A 21,326-nucleotide genomic window follows, 5' to 3' on the forward strand; every position below is an offset into this window, starting at 1 on the left:
AGATTTATTGCTAAATCTTTTTATTAATGACTCTACATAATAAATGTGATCACCTCTTACTCTTGGCACCAGAAATAAAAAACAATAATTAGCTGTTCTGTTGAACTTCATTTTAAGTTTTATAGTCTCTACCCTTTTGTTTTAGCGCTGCTTTATCCCAAGAGGATGTTTGTTAAAAGGGCATTATACATAAAAGACCCATGTAATAAAAGCGTAATCCAGCAAGCAGGCACATATTTAGAAAACAGTGAATGCAGTGTATTATAAAATGTTCAGCATTCCGCATAGATTCATTATGTAACAGATGCAGTCTGACTTCATATAAAGTATACTGCACCTTCAGCAGAAGGTAAAATATGTTATGTATCCCCATCAAATACCAAAACCATAGTGTGAAATGGATCACTGTGGCTGCCAAACATTTTAAAGTGCATCCATTTTTGGTCACCTGCAAGCAACAATAATTATATATATATATATATATATATATATATATATATATATACACACAATACATTTATTTATTTATTTGTTTGTTTGTTTATTTATTTGTTTGTTTGCTTGCTTGTTTGTATTTTTTTTAATTTGGACTGTTCACCTAACAAATAAAGTATTTTGCTTTATAGTATGGCTGTCAAGCTACAGTTATAGCGGTAATAACTGAAGGAATTTATGTACCATACAAATGTTGCTGCATTTGTTGACATCTATATTTTAGTTTTTCCCTGCTAACCCTTTAACTTAGATCAGTACAGGCAGAAAGATGTTGAATAGAATTCATAATATACAAAGACATTATTTAAAAAATAATCTCTTTAATGCCTCTCTGTAAATGCAATATGCAGTGGAAAGGTTGTGGATAATTCATAGTTTTAATATACTAAAACCAGTGGTGAACATATCATGGCAAACTGGAACTTTTTTAGCTAACTGACAAAAGTTAATCAGACACAGCAAATAACTGGGGCCATTTCAATAAAAGCTCCATCAGAGTAATTTTTGTTTTTGCATCTGAAAGAAAGCAGAATGTTTATAATCAGAGAGCAGTCACTTGACATGTAACCAATTATAAAATATTTAGTTTAAAGGGCAAACTCCTGCTTCATCCCCCTTTGCAGTAAAACTACAACATAATTATTGCTGGAAAAATGCAAGCCACTAACCAATTAACAGAGAGACTAGTCACTAAACAGATTTTATTTGATAGAAATGTGACTTCTCATTCTACAATTATTTCAAATCAATAACATACAGCGGAAATGCATCTACATGAGCCTTAACATTTAGTAACTCAAACAGGAGTGTGTTAAGTGCAAATGAGTCAAGTATGTACAAGAAAGTAAACAAAAAGAATATAACAGCAAATGTTATAAATGTTCATTTATCCATCATGAAGACCTTGCGCTAGGCACCTCTGATGGACATCCACATTCTTTCTTTCATGGTGAAAAGGTCCTCAAGCTAATTCATAGAAGTGCAAGGTACATTTAAGCTCTCCAGACTGAAAAGACAGGACAAAACAGTGGCCTGAACTAATGAATACCTGAATAATGCATTACTTTCCTGTCTTCTAAGAGATGTACAATGTATCAGTGTATCAAAACATCAGTAGATTGAAAAGAATTGCAGATACTCAGTTTCATGTAAATAACCCATATTTGAAATATCAAGTTGATCAATTATGAAAAACTGAAAAGTTCAAAGAAGGGAACTGCCTAATTTTATATAGATACATAAAGTTGGTTAACACAAAGGAAATATTCAACCTGGGCTGTCCCGTACCCTTCAGTGAGAAGCAGTACATTGGCTGAATTATACAATGACTGCTATACAGCACCAGCTCCATGGTTCAGTATTGACCTCACATGTCTAATATTTGGCTGTTCTTCCCATATTTCATGTATTTTTGGCAGGTATTCTGGTTTATCTCACCCAAAAACACACTGATTGACTGAATTTGCTAAACTGTCTCTCTTTTTCTATATATATGACAGAAAGACTAGTGAGTGTGTGTGTGTGTGTGTGTGTGTGTGTGTGTGTGTGTGTGTGTGTGTGTGTGTGTGTGTGTGTGTGTGTGTGTATGTATATATATATATATATATATATATATATATATATATATATATATATATATATATATAGATATATATATATATTTATATATAGGTGTACTTAATGAACACCCATATATCAACATTTGCAAACTCTGACATACTACTAAGCGTACACCAATTGACAATCTTAGCATATGCAAAACTTCAACAGAAAAAGTATAATAAAACATCATTTTTTTACACCTCCCATACCCTCTCTGCTAATTATACATACTAACTTTGAGATTGCACAATTTTGGAAAAAGTGCATAGTTTCTTACACAGAGAATTGTAAAATCTCACACACCTGTTGACCATGCTTTTAGTCAACTAAACTGTGTCAGCTAAACAGATGCTGACCAATAATATGGCTGACATATGTCAGTACACCCATAGAGATATATATATATATATATATATATATATATATATATATATATATATAGATAGATAGATAGATAGATATAGATTATATATATATATATATATAGATATAGAGAGAGACACATGCACACACACATTTTTGGGTTACATTCATTTGATCTAAAGTTAAAATATCTAAAAGCTGTTGTAGGCACAAAATATCTAAAGCTCAAAATCTCAAAAACTTTGACTTTGTCCTTTTTCAGTGTTATGTGATCCTGGAGTTGGTATACATAATTTGCAGGAGTTATGAGGCACATAGACTTCCAACATGGAGGGCACAATGGGGACTGTCCCCCAAAATCAGTTTTTCTCTTTGTCTGTTAAATGATTTGATTATTTGCAACATGCACACATAAACATACACACACACACACACACACACACACACACATAGATATATATATATATATATATATATATATATATATATATATATATATATATATATATATAGTATGATGATTAGGAACTATGGCAATTGAGTAGTTAAAGCTTCTTACTCACTGCTCCAGGGTCTGAGGGGTTCAAATCTCTGATTAGTGTGTTGTGCTAAATCATAGAGCAAGAGCTTTACAATTCCTGTTTTTTCTATATACAAGAAGGCATCCACTTCATATGCATCGCCTTATCTATATGTCTGTCTCTTATTAAAATTTATCAAAGTGTCTAAGACCTTATAAAATACTTACTTGCATATGTCATAATAAATCTATGAGTGAAGGGCTTAGTATCACTGCATACATTTTCAATATAAAAAAGTCTTCAGAAGACAACAGTTGTGCCCTACTCTTCACTGTTTCCATGATGATATGATCATAAACTTTGGCCTTAAAATTAAGGCTGCAGTCATTAAAGCATTTCTCATACTAATCTAGCTGTGAATAAATCCTTCTTAACTTTAGAAACTTGCATTTGACAATTTTATTTATTATAAGTTGAGGAAGGTAAGTTAAAGGCCTCATATAAAATGTTTCTAGATAAAGTTTGCCTGTGCAGAGAAGTCATTTCAGAGCTATCAATTATTTAATGACTGACCTATCTAAAAAAATCAAATCATTAATAGATTATGTTGGACTATAAATCATAAAACAAAATAATTTCCATTTTATGTCTCACCTGTGACTGGAAGGAATAAAGCCCTCAATGTAGCCCAGGTAACCTGAGTTTGAGTTGCGACTTGGACACTTGATGGCAGGATAGAGGATAGGTTTGCCTCCTGGGTGGATAGAGTTTGGTGGGTATTTCTCTGAGCCCTGGCAGAGGCCAGAACTCAAAAGCAGAATTTTGGCTGGTACTCTGCAGGAAAAGAGAAGATGGGACTGCCCTACTGACCCAGGTTGGGAGTACACAGTCCACATCTCTCAACCTCTTAATGCAAAAAACATAGAAAAAGCCTAAAATACTGGGAGTACAAAAGCTCAAAAATAGAGATAGATTTTAAATATTCCTCTTATAAACTTAGAAAGTTGCTAGAATACCAGGACTTGTGTTAGCATACATTTTCTGAAGGATATGAAGCATAAAACTCAAATATATATAATTATTTAGTGACTTCAATTCTCAGTAATTTGCCAGAAAAACAAAAGATTTATGAGGAACAGACCAAAAACATGAGGGAAAAATCTGGACATTCTATGAAAATCTGGACAGTTGAGAGGTATGACAGAGTCAAACCACTCCTCACTGCCAATCAGTCTAACACATTAGTAGCATCAACCCAACAGGGGAGGGGATTTAGGGCTGTACAAAAATAATGTCTACAGCATGATGACCCCCACTCAATCCACATTGCAGTGTCAGAACCTGGCACATTCCACCCCTGTGTTGACCAATACATGGTTTGTGGGCTGTGTGTGCCTTCTCCCAGACAGGGGGACCCTGTCAGCATGGGTAAAGTTGAGCTAGATGTCAGAGATCAAATAAATGAGATATATTATGATAGGGATGAGTCATTGTAGAAGCTTGATATGAGCTGCAACACAGGACAGGAAAAGAAAATTAACATTTTAAAATTCTGAAATGATTTTAATTTAGATACTTTTCCAGACCAAACCATGCAACAATCATCAAACGTAAACAAAGCAAAATCATTTATAAACAAAAGCAAAAAAAAAAAAAAAAGGTACACAAATACAATAAATAATGAATCGTCTGTAGTACAAAGACCTGATTCATTTAGCCAAAAAAAAAAAAAAAAACTGTTTCCTCATCCACTGGAGGATACAACTATATTGTTTAAAAGTATATCTTGCCTGCAAGTCCAAAGGGTACATCTTTCATCCAGATTTAAACTGGACTTCACTCCTCAGCTTAAAAATTCCATAGTATCATGAAGACGTTCACATATCAGATATGCAGAACAGCTATGCCTGATTTATTACACTGTCTGAGTCTCATGTAAGTATGTGTTAACTTCAAAAAGTGTCAAAATGTGTTTGTAATTATGTACAATTATTAGTCTGTCTACCTACATGTCCGTGATGTAATAGCTAGGTGTTATATGTGTAAATGTCTGTGAAAATAGTCGATATGTTGTCTGCACATTGAATCTGGAGACACGGAATTTCATTCAGTTTTTACACTTGTGTGATTTCTGAATGACACTAAAGTTTACTTTGACTTTGTTTTAAACACATAGGTTTCAAATTGTTTTTACATGTTCAGCTACTTTTTTGTTAGACTGAATATTGTTTATACCCTATGCTATAATGTGAGCCTTGCATTCCTTTTTTTTTTAGTTCAAATTAATTTTTTTTTCCAGTAACCAGTTAATTTCTCTCATTCTCTAAAAGCAGCTTACATACATTGCAATCCATATGCTTTATATACTTATATCTCATCAATGGTTTGGCCTTTCTCCTGCAAATTATCTATGATATTCATACATCAAATTTAAGGCTCAGCCCTACTGATGGTTGCATTGCGTCAACAATATATTACTTTTACTTCTTGCATTTCAATTACATGTTTTCAATTACCAATCATCAGCAAATAACTAAAAATTATTAACAAAACTATTTACAAAAAAAAATAGCATAATCCCATTTTGATGTGAATAATTGTACTGTTCTCTAACATATTACTGAGGGCTGTTTGCCTTATCAAAATATTTTAACTATGACAGCCAAAGGTCTAAAAATCTTTCCTTGGGTCACCTTAATTAAGCCTCCTCCTTTCTCTATGCCATTCTGATAGCTGTACCATCTTTTTATGGCAGTTTTATTTCCTTTTCCACTTCCAAGTTATTACTTATTTTCAGTAACGGTATCATTCACAGCAGCTCCTCAACTCTATTACTCATCTCTTTTTGTGCTTGTAGTCCCAAAAAGTACCAGTTAGCCAATAATATTTCTGCTCGATCATTATCTATTTCCATTATAAGTTTACAGTTTTATCCAAAGTTGAGTAGGGTTCCACTTTGTCGCTTCAGCTTCAACCTGTGACCAAACAATACCTCACACTGTACAACAGCACAACTTTACTCTGTAAAGGCTGAGTGTGGTCGAGGCACTAAGAGAAAGTCAGTTGTGGAATTAAATTGCTTTTGGTGAATATAAGAACGCATTTTCACTGGTTTTCTTTTGTTGTGTTGTTGCATGGTTCAAGTGGTGCTACTGTAGTTCTAAGAATACCCCACACTGTGCTTAAAATACAAGCTATCTACTCTCTGCCTTACTTCATTACTTTCCTATATGCAGTCTTCATTAGATAACCTTACCAGTGTGAATTAAGTTCATTTAAATGTATTACTTTTTATTAAATTTTTGATAATTGGTTGCTGAGTGCCAGACATAGGGGTTCCTATTGTTAGTTACTCCTAGAGATTGCGCATGTTGGAAAATGTAGACATTGTTAAACAGCTACCTGTAAGATAATTGCAGCACAAGTCTAGACACTCAGAAGGGTACTGCAGATATGGAAATACCGAACTATCTGGGAAGAAAGTGTTTCTATGCAGCACAACTCAGTGAAGACTATGTATGTGTTTGGGACATCTACTGCGAGTACTGTCAGCGACCACTAATGAAAAGTATACAGAGTCGGGGAAGGAAATACAGAGATTAAAAGCAATCAGGGTAATCTACTTCAGAACATCATATATGTCAACAGTATATTTAGTACTTTTTTCATCCCAGAACAGATTAGATGAACTTGAATTCCTATTAATGTGATCACTATGGTTCTTCTAAATCCTCATATGACAAGGTCTCAAGATGTGTTGTCTAGGTGATGCGTATTGCAGTTGAAGTTGTTTGGGCATCTTTTGCTTAAGTATTGTTTTCTCCAATAGCATGCATTGATAATCTATGAAGTTGGATCACACTGTAAAGGAGAACAAACTTTTTTCTCTTTCTCATAGTAGTATACATAAGTAAGAAGGTGGGGTGCAGTAGGTCTTTTCTCAAACAATATATATATATATATATATATATATATATATATATATATATATATATATTTGATACTTTTGATATAGTTATGCCTTGTTCATTTTGGGTACAAGCAGTTGTGTTCTCAGCCTAATGCTGTTGTACATTTTACAAACTGAGCTATTTAGTCAGGGAATCACAAATGATGTGCTCACTGCATATGTATGCACATTCAGTAGAAGACCATGCCTTCTGAGCAATTATCTCTAGGTAAAGCATTCTAATCTCTCTAGCTCTCTCTCTCTCTCTCTATATATATATATATATATATATATATATATATATATATGCATATGCATATGTGTATGTATATGTGTACGTATGTATATGTATAGGTGTAGGGCCCAATTCCTCTTCAGTCACAAAAAAAAAAGTTGGTACCTAATACCTTTGTGAGTCACTTGACAAGAGAAGCTCAACATCTTTCCAGTTTGTTTGAGGAGGGGTGATCTGTGAAGATTTGTTAATACATGGTTTGTATAAAGTTGTTCTAGAAGTAAAATACACTGAACATCATTCTTCTGTGTCTGCATATAATGTTCCCAGTTTTGGTTGGTTTTGGTCACAACAGACTGCATACATACATACATACATACATACATGAAAATATTTCAAGCAGCGGCATTAATGCCCTTCCAGCTTGCCAATATACCAAAACACTTGTTCCCATAATAACTGTCCAGGCTGTTCTAAGAAATATCTAAACTAGTACTTGCTTTAATGTAATTCGATAGTCTGTTCCATGCATTAGCTACTCTGTCAGAGAACCAATTAGTACACTTCTCATTCCTATAGAATCTTCTGCATAGGTTGTCTGATGATTTTCTAGTACTTTTTGATAACCCAAACATTCCCAGAGGTAGTTGTCTCTAAATGCCCTTTATACCTGGATAATAGTTCCTCTTAGATATCTGTAAGAGACATTGTACAAGTTCAGATATTTTATTGTTCCATAATAACTTAAATTTTCACATCCATGGATTCCCTTGGTATATTTTTGCTGTACTCTTTCCAGTTTACTCATGCTTGTTTTCTTATGGGGTTTCTATATTGTTATTCCATACTCAAGTTTGGTTCTAATGTAACTAACAAACAATGACTTCATCATTTTTGATTTTCTAGACTTTATAAATCTTTTTATACAACCTATAGTTCTATATCATTAACCAATTGGTTGATATGATTGGAAAAACGCATAGCTGGGTCTACCCATATGCCTAGGTCCTTAACTGAGTCTACAGTTTCAATCACTATGTGCTGTATTAAACATTCACCTTTCAATTTATGTCTCTCAAATCTCGCATGCTTAGTTTTTGATGTATTTATCATCATATTATTATTATGTGCCCATATGGTCAATTTAGTCAAGTTCTTTTGCAGATATGCCTTATCTGTAACACATTTAATCAGTTTACCCAAATTCAGGTCATCTGCATATAGATTGTAGAACACCACAAATAAAAAGGTTAGGTCTGAAAGATACAATCTAAACATGTATAGGCCTAGGACAGAACCCTGTGGGACACCCTGACTGTAACCAAGAATTTCACCTGACCAGTTGCTGTATGATACTTGCCATGTCCTATTTGCAAGCCATGCAGCTACCCATCTTATCAAGAGTACATCAATACCTAGTTGTGCTAATTTATTGATCAGTGTTTTGTGTATGCCCTGTCAAATGATAAAGTTAAATCTATATAAATTACATCACAGCACAAGTTTTCATTCATTGCTGTTATTATATTTTTATAAAATATCATGTTACCGGTGGTAATAGATCTATTTTCAACATATGCATGCTGATATATGGTTTCAAGTCCCAACCTAGCCAGTTCTGACAATAACTTATCCAATATTACCATATCCATTATTTTTACACAACATGAAAGTAGACTTAAGGGGCTGCTTGACTCTGGGTTTGTCCTACTCCCCTTTCCCTTAAAGACAGGTTTAATAAGCACATCTCCAATCTTGACAAATCTCCCCATATTTATATGACCTAGTGAATAATAGATATAATGGTACTGTAAGTTCTTGCTGAAGTGGTTTCAGGTCATTGTTACTAATTCTGTCTCCTCTGTGTGCTTAGTTTGGATCCAGTTTGTGCAGTTCTTATTCAGTATAATCTGATTCCAGTATCTGAGGTTACATGGATGTCGCTAGAACAACTTATCACCCCTTTTGTGGAGCCAGACTGTTTTGTGTAAGATTTTGTAAATACATCTATAATCTGTTGTGTCTGAGAATACATTTTAGAATCTACACACAGTTTATCAATTTGTATATCTTTACTCCTTCTATATCTTATGTATCTATAAAAAGGTTTCCTATTATGCTCAATATCTTTATATACATTTTCTTCAAATTTTTCTTTATCTTGCCTCACACTATGGTTAATCTGTTTGCCTAGCATATTTATTTCAGTTTTCAAAGTTATAGTTTGACCTGTCTTTCATTTCTTATATGTTTTGTCTCTCACCTTAATCAGGTATCTTGTTCTTATGGAAATATATCCACCTGACGTTGTATGCCTAGATTCTGATGTTAAACATTTTTTTTTTTTTTTTGTACTTAATTTCTCTTTCAAAACTTTCCACATTCCATCTGCAGTTTTTCAATTGAACATCTCACTCCAATTAGGTTTACATTGTAACTGTTTTGTTCCATATAATCTGTAATTAATCTTTGTGCATTGGTTTAAATTTCAGTTTGGCAGAATTATCTAGCAACAAATTAACATTTATAACTCCACAATCACTGCACATCAATGGTGGTAAAACTTGACTTGAAGTAACAGTAATTTCTTTAGGAACACAGACAATGCCTATTTAGTATGTTCTATTCCCCGTTTTTTTTTTTTTTTACAGTCTGAAGCAATTGTTCCTGAATATATGCTGTGAATAATTTCCTTACTAATGTTGTTGAAGCAAAATTGTTCCAGTCTGTTTCTGGTAAATTTAAGTCCCAAGGTAATATTATTCTTCCTTCCTGTATTTCATACAAGAAATGTATGAATTCCTCTAGGTCATCTGCACTTGACTCTGGTGGTCTATACACTCCAACATGTGTTGTATGTTCCAAGGTTGTCTTTGCTGTCACAGTTACACAGTCTATACTGCTGATGTTATCACTGAGCATGTACTAATCACAGGTCTCATAACTATCTTTAATCCCCATCATAACACCTCCATCTGACTTTTTGTTAGAATGTCTGTTACAGTAAAAACATTTATACCCTGACAGAACTGGTTTCCAGTCATTGTTCTTTAACCCTGTTTCACAAAAAATAACAACATCAATCTTGTGGGAACATAGCAAATTTTCAAAAAAAAAAAAACTTTATTATCAATGCTTCTAACATTAACAACCATCAAGAGATGCATCAAATGTTACAATCTGTGAACTGCTAAATTTTCGACCTGGCAAATATCCTGCCTAGTGTTTGTCAAATATTGCGAAATATCTGCTGCAAAAGTTCCCTTCCCTGATCTTGACAAATACACTCCATGCTGTCTGGACACATGTGCAGCCAAAACTAGGCTTGGATGCTGTACACATTTCCGTTTTTTAAAACCGGACATATTTCCATGTAGGTGTTTACCCAACAAATCTTTTCATTCACAGTGACCTGATTATCCTTTCTATAGGAGATTGGTGAAAAATATGTCCTAACACCACTACAAGCTATACTAAGAGGGCTGTCAGTTCCCTACTAACAGTCAGACAATCCTTGCATATGAGATCATTTGTACCAACATGAATAAAAACAGATTTGTACTTCCTTTCTTTAAGGTGTTCCAAGGCTTGTCTCACATCTTATATTTTTGCTCCTGGCAAGCATAACATTATTAAATGTTCATTATCTTCCCTGCATATATAAGTATAAGTTCCTCTAGTAATTGAATTTCCAATTACAAGAGTATATTTACTGACCAGCTCTGAAGAATCTTCAACTTCTAATGCAGTAATATCTGTTCTATCAATTGTTACAAATGATATATCTTCATAACCACTAGTCTTATTAACCCCAGTGTTTTCATTTTGTATTAAATTCTCATCCAGCTGGCATTGTAAATCCACAGCTTGAGCCATGTAGTCAACATCTGTAATGTTCTTCAATCCTTCCACGTTCAATTTTGATTTCTTCCTTTTCACCTGCACCTTGTCTCTTGTCTTTCTACCTTTTCTTTTGGAAAAAATTATGCCTTTTTCTGTAAACTGAAGGTTTTCTGCTAGAAAAATATTATCGTTCCCTGTAACCTGTGTGTTACATAACAAAGCAGTATCCTTTTTAGTACATATATCTTTACTTTACAGACAGTAATCAGTTTCTTATTCTTGCTTGTTAATTGTTGTGAACTTCTACCTTTCTTTCTTTTTATGTTTCCTTCTAAACAATCCAGATCCTCAGATTGCTGAATACTTGCATCCAGAATTCTTAAGTTGTCAAGGGCATCATCCTGTTTCATAGGGGTTGAATGATCTTTACTGACAATAGATGCATCATTTACTAAATGTGGTCTATTTGTTCTTTGCCTAACATTATTTATCTCACCAGTCCAGTCAATAATATATATAACAACAGTTCTCCAAGCTCTGCCAATTGCACAAGTGTAATCAAAATCATTAAGTCTACATTTACTTCTAATAATGCTAAGCAAATCATCTAACTTTTAACACGAGGAACACAGATGACCAGTGTTATCAGCTGTTACCTTTAAATATGCATAGCATTTATTACACTGTACAAGATATTTGTGCATTAACAAATCATTAATTGCATACTCATTTAAGGATTCCATGTTCAGCTTCAAATGAATAAAATATTGTAAATGTATTATTTATTTATTTTATTTTATTTTATTTTACATTTGTTGACGAGGTTAGTCCAACTGAGCTAAGCAGCCTTTTTTCAGCGAAGGCCTGGGAAGAAAAGCTCCACAGTTACAGTAAAAGAAAAGAAGAATTAAAATCAGTAACCACAGAAATCAAAGAGAACTTAAATCAACTTCTATGACAAAAATCACACAATCAATATACAATTAAATACTAAAGTACATACAGTAAAGTTATCCTGACCAGACAAGTACGCAAGCCAAACAAAAGCTGTAATTCCTTTACACAGTAGCTTCTGCTCACTATCACTCGCAGTCTGTGTGAATCTATAGCTGTCTAGGCCCCTTGGGATGGCTAAAGCTTGCCTGTCTAAAACCTATCCCTTTCTAACAACCAACAGTGAAATTAAAGGTAAAACAACAAAATATGAATCAAAGTTAATCTTGTTAACAAGCTACCCCTTTCTACATGCAAACAACAAAGAACAGTGATAACAAATAAAATATAAATTCAAATAAAACTTCTCTTACCAGTCACCTTCACAGTAAATCACAAACCAAGGTAGGATTGTTAGATATGCTCTGGATAGAGAAAGTGATCAAATTTAAAGCTGTTGATCCATGAATATTGCAAGTAGTTTTGTTTGGCTGACTTGCTTGACAGTACTCTCATACTTTTTAATTGCAGTTATAGTAATATGACATGTTGTGTTATGGTGCATGTTTGTTGCAAAGAACATATATTTATTTCTTTATAGGTTCATAGATTCATAGGTGTTTACTAGGTTAAAGACCACAAGGGCCTTTTTAAGCCCAACAATGCATCTGAATTCCCTAACAAATTCTGGCACCCTTGATAAGTGTAACCAGGGGCATGGGAGGTGAAACATTTAAAAAAACAGGCCTTGAAGATGAGCCATTACAGGCTGCCTGTGTCCATTAGAGACATAGGTGCCAAAACAGGGATGGATTTCCTGTTCCCATCCAATTGTCCAAGTTACATGTCAATTAGGTTATGGAGGAACTCTGCTTCACATGAATGGGGAGCCTATTCCAGAGAAGGGATAGTCTCTGGGATACATACCTGTCTCACTAGCAGGTCCTATTTATATCACAGGCAAGATTTAAGTCTTTAGAATGGGTAATTCTAGTGCTGCTTGTTTTGCAGATATGCAGGAGGTCCATCAGAGGGTGGTCTTACAATGCACTGTATGCCAGGCATAGATCTCCCCTAAACAGCCTGTAGGAGACAGAATGCAGGGATAGGGATGTGAGGCAGTCTGCATAGGACATGTTACTTACACCTTGTATTCTTTTAGTGAGGAACCTCTGTGGACATTCCAATTGTTGGAAATGCCTGGCTTGGTACACACCAATGGGGGCATTGTACTCAATGATATGTCTGATGATGCAGTGGAACAATGACTTTCTTGGACCTAGATGCCATATCTTTGTTTATAAGTTGCACAACATAGAATAATTTCCTCACTACTGTAAACACAAGATAGTCAAAGGCTAGATTACTGTCTATGTGTGTCCCCAAGCCCCTGACTACTGGGTCAGCTCTTAAGGGTGTGTTGTCAATATGATAGTTACCAGGGGTGAGTGACTTCCCAAAGATACTAGCATGCATTTCCTGACATTTAGTTTTAGTTCATGGCTCTGACACCAGTTGTTTGTTTGTGTCAGCCCTTCCTGGAGAACATTTGTGTCACTGTTTGATTCAGTGACAGCTCCTAATTTACAATGATTTGCAAATTTCCCCAGCCAGAGGCCATTGACATTGGACTTGACTTCAGAGAAGTGAATGCTAGAAAGGAGCAGTCCTAGAACTGAGCTCTGAGAGACTCCACTTGCGACTGGCCTCTTTGTAGAGATGGACTCCCCATTTCTAACTTCCTGGTTCCTGTCTGTGAGTCAGTTGGTTATCCACCAGGTGACATAGGGGTTGTACTTAACCTCTTATGTTTGTCAACAATGCCCGAGTGGAGGATTGTGTAAAATGCCTTGGCCTGATCAAGGTAGGCAGTGAGAACCATTTTTCCCTCATCCATTGCTTTGGTGACCTTCTCAAAGAAGTCCACCAGGCTGATAAGGCATGACCTGCCCTTGATAAAACCAAATTGGGACTGGTCCAGTGTCTGGAGGTTTCCTATGTCATTATTGATCATTTCTATGATAATTCTTTCCATGGCTTTGCATGAGACTAGTGAAACTTATCCATCTTTAGTTACAAGGGTCTGTAGGTGGCCCATCTTTGTGCAGGGGGGTGACTGTTGCTGTTCTCCATTCATGAGGAACAAACCCTGTTTGGAGGCTAAAGTTAAATAGCAATTCCAGACAGCCTGATAGATCGTGTTTCAAGCTATTTTGAAGGCATCCTGGGATACTGTCTGGGCCCATTGATGCAATGATCTTGGCCTTAGAGAGTGAATCAAGGACCTGTTCCCTAGTGATAACAAGGGGAGTTATATTCAATGGTAGTTCCTGATGGAAGGATGATGGGGAGAGAGGGGTAAATTTGGAGCTGAATATGTCGGAAAGAAGGTTTTCTATATTTTCTGGCTCAGTATAGGTGGCTGCCTTTACAATGAGCTCTGCACACAATTGTGTACTGCCTTTGAGGTTGCAGATATAGCTAAAGAATGTCTTGTGATTGTCCTTTGCCTAGAAGGCCAAATTTACTTCACGTTTGCTATGGTCGATTTTATTTGTCCTTTGAGTTTTTTGTTTAGTTTGATGAGAGTACTTTAATCCTTCTGGGTGCTGCACCTCCTAATTTTTGCCATGATTTTCTTCCTTCTGTTATCCTTCTGTTACACATCCTATTATTGTGATTCCACTAAGGTGGCTTGTTTTTTGAGTTAGTTCTGTACTTTTTCCTGGTGGGTACAGCTGCCACTGTGCTGGCTTGTATAGGGTTTCTGTGAACTGTTCTGTGTAGGCAACAGTGTTTTCTGGGTTTATGGGGGCTTGACATTTTGCCAGGTTATCACTTAATGGTAGGAAGCACTCCTCACCTTGGATGATGCTGACATATATACAGTTACCAAGATATAGTTCAAGGCCACTGAGGGCACCCCAGCCATGCAAAGTTACAATGCCTTCCACAAATTCAGACCTCAAAATTAGCGTGAAGGAGTCAAAAGTGGAGGCGTATCCATCTTCATTAAAACCAAATACACTTTGAGACTGGTCAAACAGCATGACTCTCTCGAACTACTCCATGTCCAATCAACTATTAGGAAAGTACCATACCACATCATTGTTAGCTATAGATCCCTTACCATGAACAAAATAACCACACCGCCTACCTCAATTTACTGAAATACCTAGCCATGCAGGCCAACACCTTAGCCTTAGTCATGGGAGATTTCAACTATCCTTCAATAGACCAAGAGACCAAGAAACATACACAAGCAGAAACACGCTCACCCAGAGGTTCCTGGAATTTGTTAACACGATTGCTCTGGAACAGATAATCTACACCCCCACTAGGGGGTCTAATGTTCTGAAAAAAGTACTCACCAACAAGGGGGATCACTGTACTTCCCCGTGCGTGATGGTCTCCCTGGTTAGGTCAGACCAGAAATCAGTCTCCCTTGAAGTAACTACAAGAACTGACACCCTCACAGGAACAAAAATTATAAAAAAAAAAAAAACTTACCAAAGCTAACTACAGCCTACTAAGCTATGGAATAAAAAGTTTTGTACCATCCTCAGTTGCAAACATCAATGATCACTATGCAGAAATGTATTCAAATGCTTGTACAAACACTTAAGTGACAGCATAAACTCTGCCGTACCTGACAGGATCAAGACCAGGTCTTCCCATAACAACAATCCACTGTGGTGGACTTTATGTATAAACAGGTTATATAATAAGAGGAAGAAACAGTTGTCCAAAAGCAAGAGAGATATCACTCTGCAGATGAAAAGTTCTGTCCTAAGCATAAACAAGAAAATCAGAAAACCTGTAAAGTCTTCTAAAGCAAATTACAAAACTAAAATTGCATCCCTTGCCAAGGATAATCATAAGGCATTCTTATATCTGAAGTCTAAAAGGTAATGCTTTGCTATGTGCTGAACTGGATGAGGGTGGGATAACTCATACTACATCAGAAGATATTGCCAACCTGCTAGCTGACTAATTCAGTGCAAACTTCACCCTCCTATCCCCACCTACCATATCCCAAAGCATACCTGACACCAGCACTCTGCCTAGTATCTCTAGAGAACAGGTCATCTCTGCACTCACCAAGGCCAAAACATGGCCTCAGTGGGACCAAATAAATTCCCAGGTTGTTTACTAAACAATCTGAAACAAGAACTAGTGGACCTACTTTTTAATCATAGCTTGAGAACTGGCTATGTTCCTGCAGAATGGAGAACACCAACATTAATCCCCCTGCACAAAGGGGGGACATCAACTGACACTGGGAACTACAGACCCATAAGTCTAACCAGCTTCATCTGCAAGGCCATGGAAGGAATTATCATGGACCTTATCAACAATGACTTCCAAATGCTGGATCCAACCCAGTTTGGCTTTGTTAAGGGTAGATCATGCTTATTAAACCTGGTAGACTTCTTTGAGAATGTCACCAAAGCCATGGACAAAGGTCAGGCACTCCACACAGCCTATCTTGACCTTGCCAAGGCTTTTGACACAATTCCCCAGTCTGGCATTGTTGAGAAACTCTTCCCAGCTGGGAATTAACCCTTACAGTACTAGATCTGTAGCCATTGGCCTCACTGACAGAACACAGACAGTCAAAACTGGTGTCTCCACCTCCACCAGTAAACCCGTCACCAGTGGAGTACAACAGGGGTCAGCGCTGGGCACCTCACTGTTTGGCATCTAAAATCCCTGCTTAATTATAACTTAAAATAAAAATAATGAGATAATAACAATATTAAATACAGAATATTTCAATGTCCAGTGTTTGAGATGGAAAACTCAGTCTGATCAAAACAGACGAAAAAAGAAAAGTTGACCACTTTATAAATAAAATATTTAAGATTCATGAGTCACAATTAAGAAATTATTACATTCAAAGTCAATAAATTTGCAGGATTACAGGGATTCCAGTGCCTATCTTTCCAGTAATTATATGCCAGGCACTAAAAACTATGCTGGACAGGATGCCAGTCTACGGCAAAATGCACACTCTCACTTGCACACTACAGACACACACACACACGCATACACACGCGCACATGCACACATGCGCATGCACTCTTACATGGGCTATTTGGAGAATACCAATTCACCAGCATGTCTTTGAAAGGTCTGAGAAAATCAGAGCACTCAAGAGTAAATGAACAAGGATGCGGGATAGAGGTGAAGAGTCCACACACAAGACACCCTAGCAAAGACAGGCGTGGAGAACATCCTGCAGTTTTCTACATAATACAGCATTATAAAATGTCACACTATACCTTGAAACATGAATTCACATATAATTCAATTCAGTTATCATTTCAGTTAACACTGTCATACGTGTATACACTTCCTAGCATCACTTTTTACATTTTTTTATCAACCTTAAAACATAATTTTGCTTGATCATTAGTTAGAGTGTACTCTTCTTTTAAATGCTATTTATTTAAATGTCATCTACTCCCAGAACAAAACAAATTCAGACAATTACATAGTTCCTTGCTTATTAATTGGTACTTTTTTATAAATACAGTTACCAAACATTGGTACTAAAACATTTATCATTTTAAGTCAATGAAGTCTAAATATCATATCCAACATTGCCAGAAAGTTATATATTCAAAAGAGAAAGAAGACTGCAAAAATGAAGACTAGATGGGAGTAAAGAACAACTTAATTTATACATTAGTGACAGCAAGCTCTGAAAGAGGATCTTAACATAATAAAGAGCAAATATATTTCTTTCTATTAAAACTAAAACAGAAGTTGGAACTTTTTAAAAGTTGTCAATTATTGACATAACATGTATATCAAAGTAAATGTAGTGTGTGTTTTTGTTATCAGCATAATATACTAACTTAAAAACATTCTTTATTCTATAGACTGTACTTATTTAATTATATGTATATTTGCAAATAAATGTAGATTTTGCTCAAAAAATAAATTACTTGTGTTTGCACTTACTGTGCCTCATTCTCTCAGAGTTACCACTGAATGAGACAAATTTCACTGGATTTTCTAAACTACCAGCCTTATAAAATTTGATAAAGTACTTTTGCATGTTGACCTAGTGTGTTAGCAGTGCACTTAATTTTTCACTTTTTATTGGATGGGCGTGCCTTCATTGAAGGTTGGGCATCGAGCTGGCACCGTAAAAATCTACTGCCAATCATTAGAGTTCCACTGTGGCGACCCCTAACTGGGAAAAGCCGAAAGAAGAAGAACAACATTGGATCTACATCAGAACTGCTTGGTTCCACTCCAGTGAGGGTAGAGAGGAACCTAGTCATTTCTAAGCCTCTGATTACTGTAGAACCTTAATGTGTGCTGCTCTGCTATTGGCCTGTGGGTCATTTTGAAATTTATAAGCCTTTCTGGAGTGAATTACCCATGTTTGTGTGGCACTTCTCATTAAACAATGGCAGTTAATCAACCCCATGTGTATAAACTGGTCCTCGGACCCTCGCCTCAGGCTTTGTGCCCACTGAGTGGTGCTTAGCTACAGTTATCCAACTCCACAAGGGGGGATCCACCTTGGATCCTGGGATTTACCCCCCCCATCAGTCTGATGAGCCTGATCTGCAAGGCCATGGAACGTATTATCATGGAACTCATAAACAAAGACATTGGCAACCTTCAAACACTGGACCCCACGCAGTTTGGATTTGTGAAAGGGCCGATCTTGTCTCCTGAACCTGATTGACTTCTTTGAATCATTCTCCAGAGCCATGGACAAGGGTAAGGTGGTCTACACAGCCTATCTGGACCTCAACAAGGCCTTCAACACCATCCCCCACACTGGAATCATAGATAAACTTAGTAAGCTGGGTATTAATCCCTACGTCACTCGATGGGTTGCCAACTGGCTTACTGACAGAACCCACACTATAAAGGTAGCCAACTCCAAATCCAGCTCCTGACAAGTGACAAGTGGAGTACCTCAGGGTTCAGTCCTGGGACCACTCTTGTTTGGCATCTACTTCTCTGAAGTACATGCCAACACTAAGGGAATCTGGCTAACAAAGTTTGCAGATGACTGCAAACTGGGAGCCATTATTGAATCCCCAAATGATGTGGATATTCTACAAAAGGGCCTTACAGAAACAGTTGCTTGGTGCCAGAGCCATGGGCTCAAGCTCATTGCCAAGAAATGTATAGTTATCCCCGTTGGGAAAAAACATGTATCCATGAATTACCATATAGGTGGCAGTACACTAAACACAGAAAGTGTGATAAGAGACTTAGGGACACAGGTGGACAGTGGTCTCTCCTTCAATAACCACATCGCCACAGCAGTCAGGAAATCCTTCTTTGTGGCACGCCTCATCATTAAGGGCGTTTCATCCAGAAAAAAGGAGGTCTTTGTCCCACTGTACTCATCCCTCATTAGACCCATTATAAAATACAATTCCCCGTTTGGTATGTACCTCTCAAGACATCTGCAACAGCAGGAAAGGCTGCAGAGATACCTCACTAAAAGAATCACAGGCCTAAAGCAGATGCCCTATGCTGACCATCTAAAAAAACTCCACCTATACTCTGTCGCATATCATTTACTCAGAGGTGATCTCTGCTTAGAATACAAGGCCATGTCTAACCCAGAGCTGTTGGACATGCTACACTTAAAGAAATCCCAATCCCTCAGAGATACATGCTCCACGGTCCTAAACCTTGTCATCATAATGAAAAAAATATGCTGGAGGGATAGGATCCTGACCCAGAGACTCCCCAGACTCTATAATAGACTGCCCATACATGTCAAGCAGAGCACCTCTTTGGCCCTCTTCAAAAAGAACCTTGATGATTGGATGGGAGATAGGAAATTCACCCCGGGGATCATGTCAGTCACCCTGCTAGACAGGGATCCAGGGAAGTAAATACTGTGGGAAGAAATAGCCATGGAATTGTTATGGCTAGGCTTGTATGGGCCCTAGGGCCGATAGCCTAGTACCAACCTATGAACCTATGAAGCTTTCTGTAGTGAACTGATTTCATAAATTCCTTGTGCATGTATTAGTCAATAGCTGCATGAACAGCCCCTGATTGCGCAGTGTGGTGAACTTCTCTTTGTGTGTAGATGCACATTGCTTGTTTTAGACTGTTAGCTCTCCAGTAAATCATCTCCAATCCCCATTTGTGCCATTTCCTCTGCAACTAATATCAGCAAACATCTTCAGCCATGGATTTATGCTCTCCATCTGTTTCTGTAGCCAGCTTCATTGAATTGGGCATTCTAATACAATATATTAATTTTATAATATTTACTGACATGCACCTACTACTAAAACAAACAGGCATGGTGTGTAAGACATGTAGTTTTGTAATCCTGTTGGGGGCAAAGCTCTCAAGTAGAACCACTACAAATAGCATACAGGTTTACAGAAACACATAACACCACACTGTAGCTATAATAAACAACTCAGACCAAACACATAAACCTAAATATGCTGAGGCTCTAAAATGTCACCTAACTAAGCCACAAAGGCCTCCAAACATGTAACCTAAGAAGCAAGTACCCCAGAAACTTGATTCAGGCAGCACCCACCATAAAACATGTATCTAAGACTCACAATACCTCAGCTCAAAAGCCTACAAGGCAAACCTTGACTCATTCCAACATCCTAGTCATAGGTGACTCAGTACTGAGACACACTCATGCACATCTCACTGGGCTGAGCAAGGAGAGGACATGGTCAGGTGCCAGGATTCGCCACATCATACATGCACGCATGCATGAGAGTCTTTGCGCCACATGTACACATATAATGCAGTCATAGTACATATGAGACTAAATGACTTGAGACATATTCCCCTGGACTATATGAAGAGGATGATGGAGCTCCCAGAATATTTGTCTGAACAACATTTCACTATCACTGAGAATGAAAACGCAATGAGAATAAAAGGTTACTGACTTCAACACTTGGCTTAGCTTCTGGTCTCATTCAAAAGGTGTACAATATATATTAGTCCAGGAGGAGACTGTAGACATTCCAAACTGCTTTGCCAGGGATGGTCTACACCTGTCTCCCCAAGGTTATAGTTTATTTAAGTGACTTTCTTTTTGGAAACATTAGTCTTAATAAGCTTCAAATATAGCATAACAACACAAAATCTGGATAACATAAAGGTATTGCTGCTTAACACTAGAAGCCTTAACAAAAAAATACATTTTCTGCAGGCATTCTTTACTCTGGAACACATCAATGTGTGCATCATCACAGAAATTTGGTTAAAGACCACTGAGAGCACCCCGTCAGTGCATGGTTTCACTGTCTACCATAAATTCAGTTACTAAAGGCAGCAGCATACCTTTTAACCTCTTAGTGCAAAAAATCTGGACAAAGCCTGACAAAATGGGAGGACAAATGCCCAAAAA

This window comes from Protopterus annectens, chromosome 7.part0, assembly GCF_019279795.1.
Source record: "Protopterus annectens isolate FY-2018-M chromosome 7.part0, PAN1.0, whole genome shotgun sequence".
NCBI lineage: Eukaryota > Metazoa > Chordata > Ceratodontiformes > Protopteridae > Protopterus > Protopterus annectens.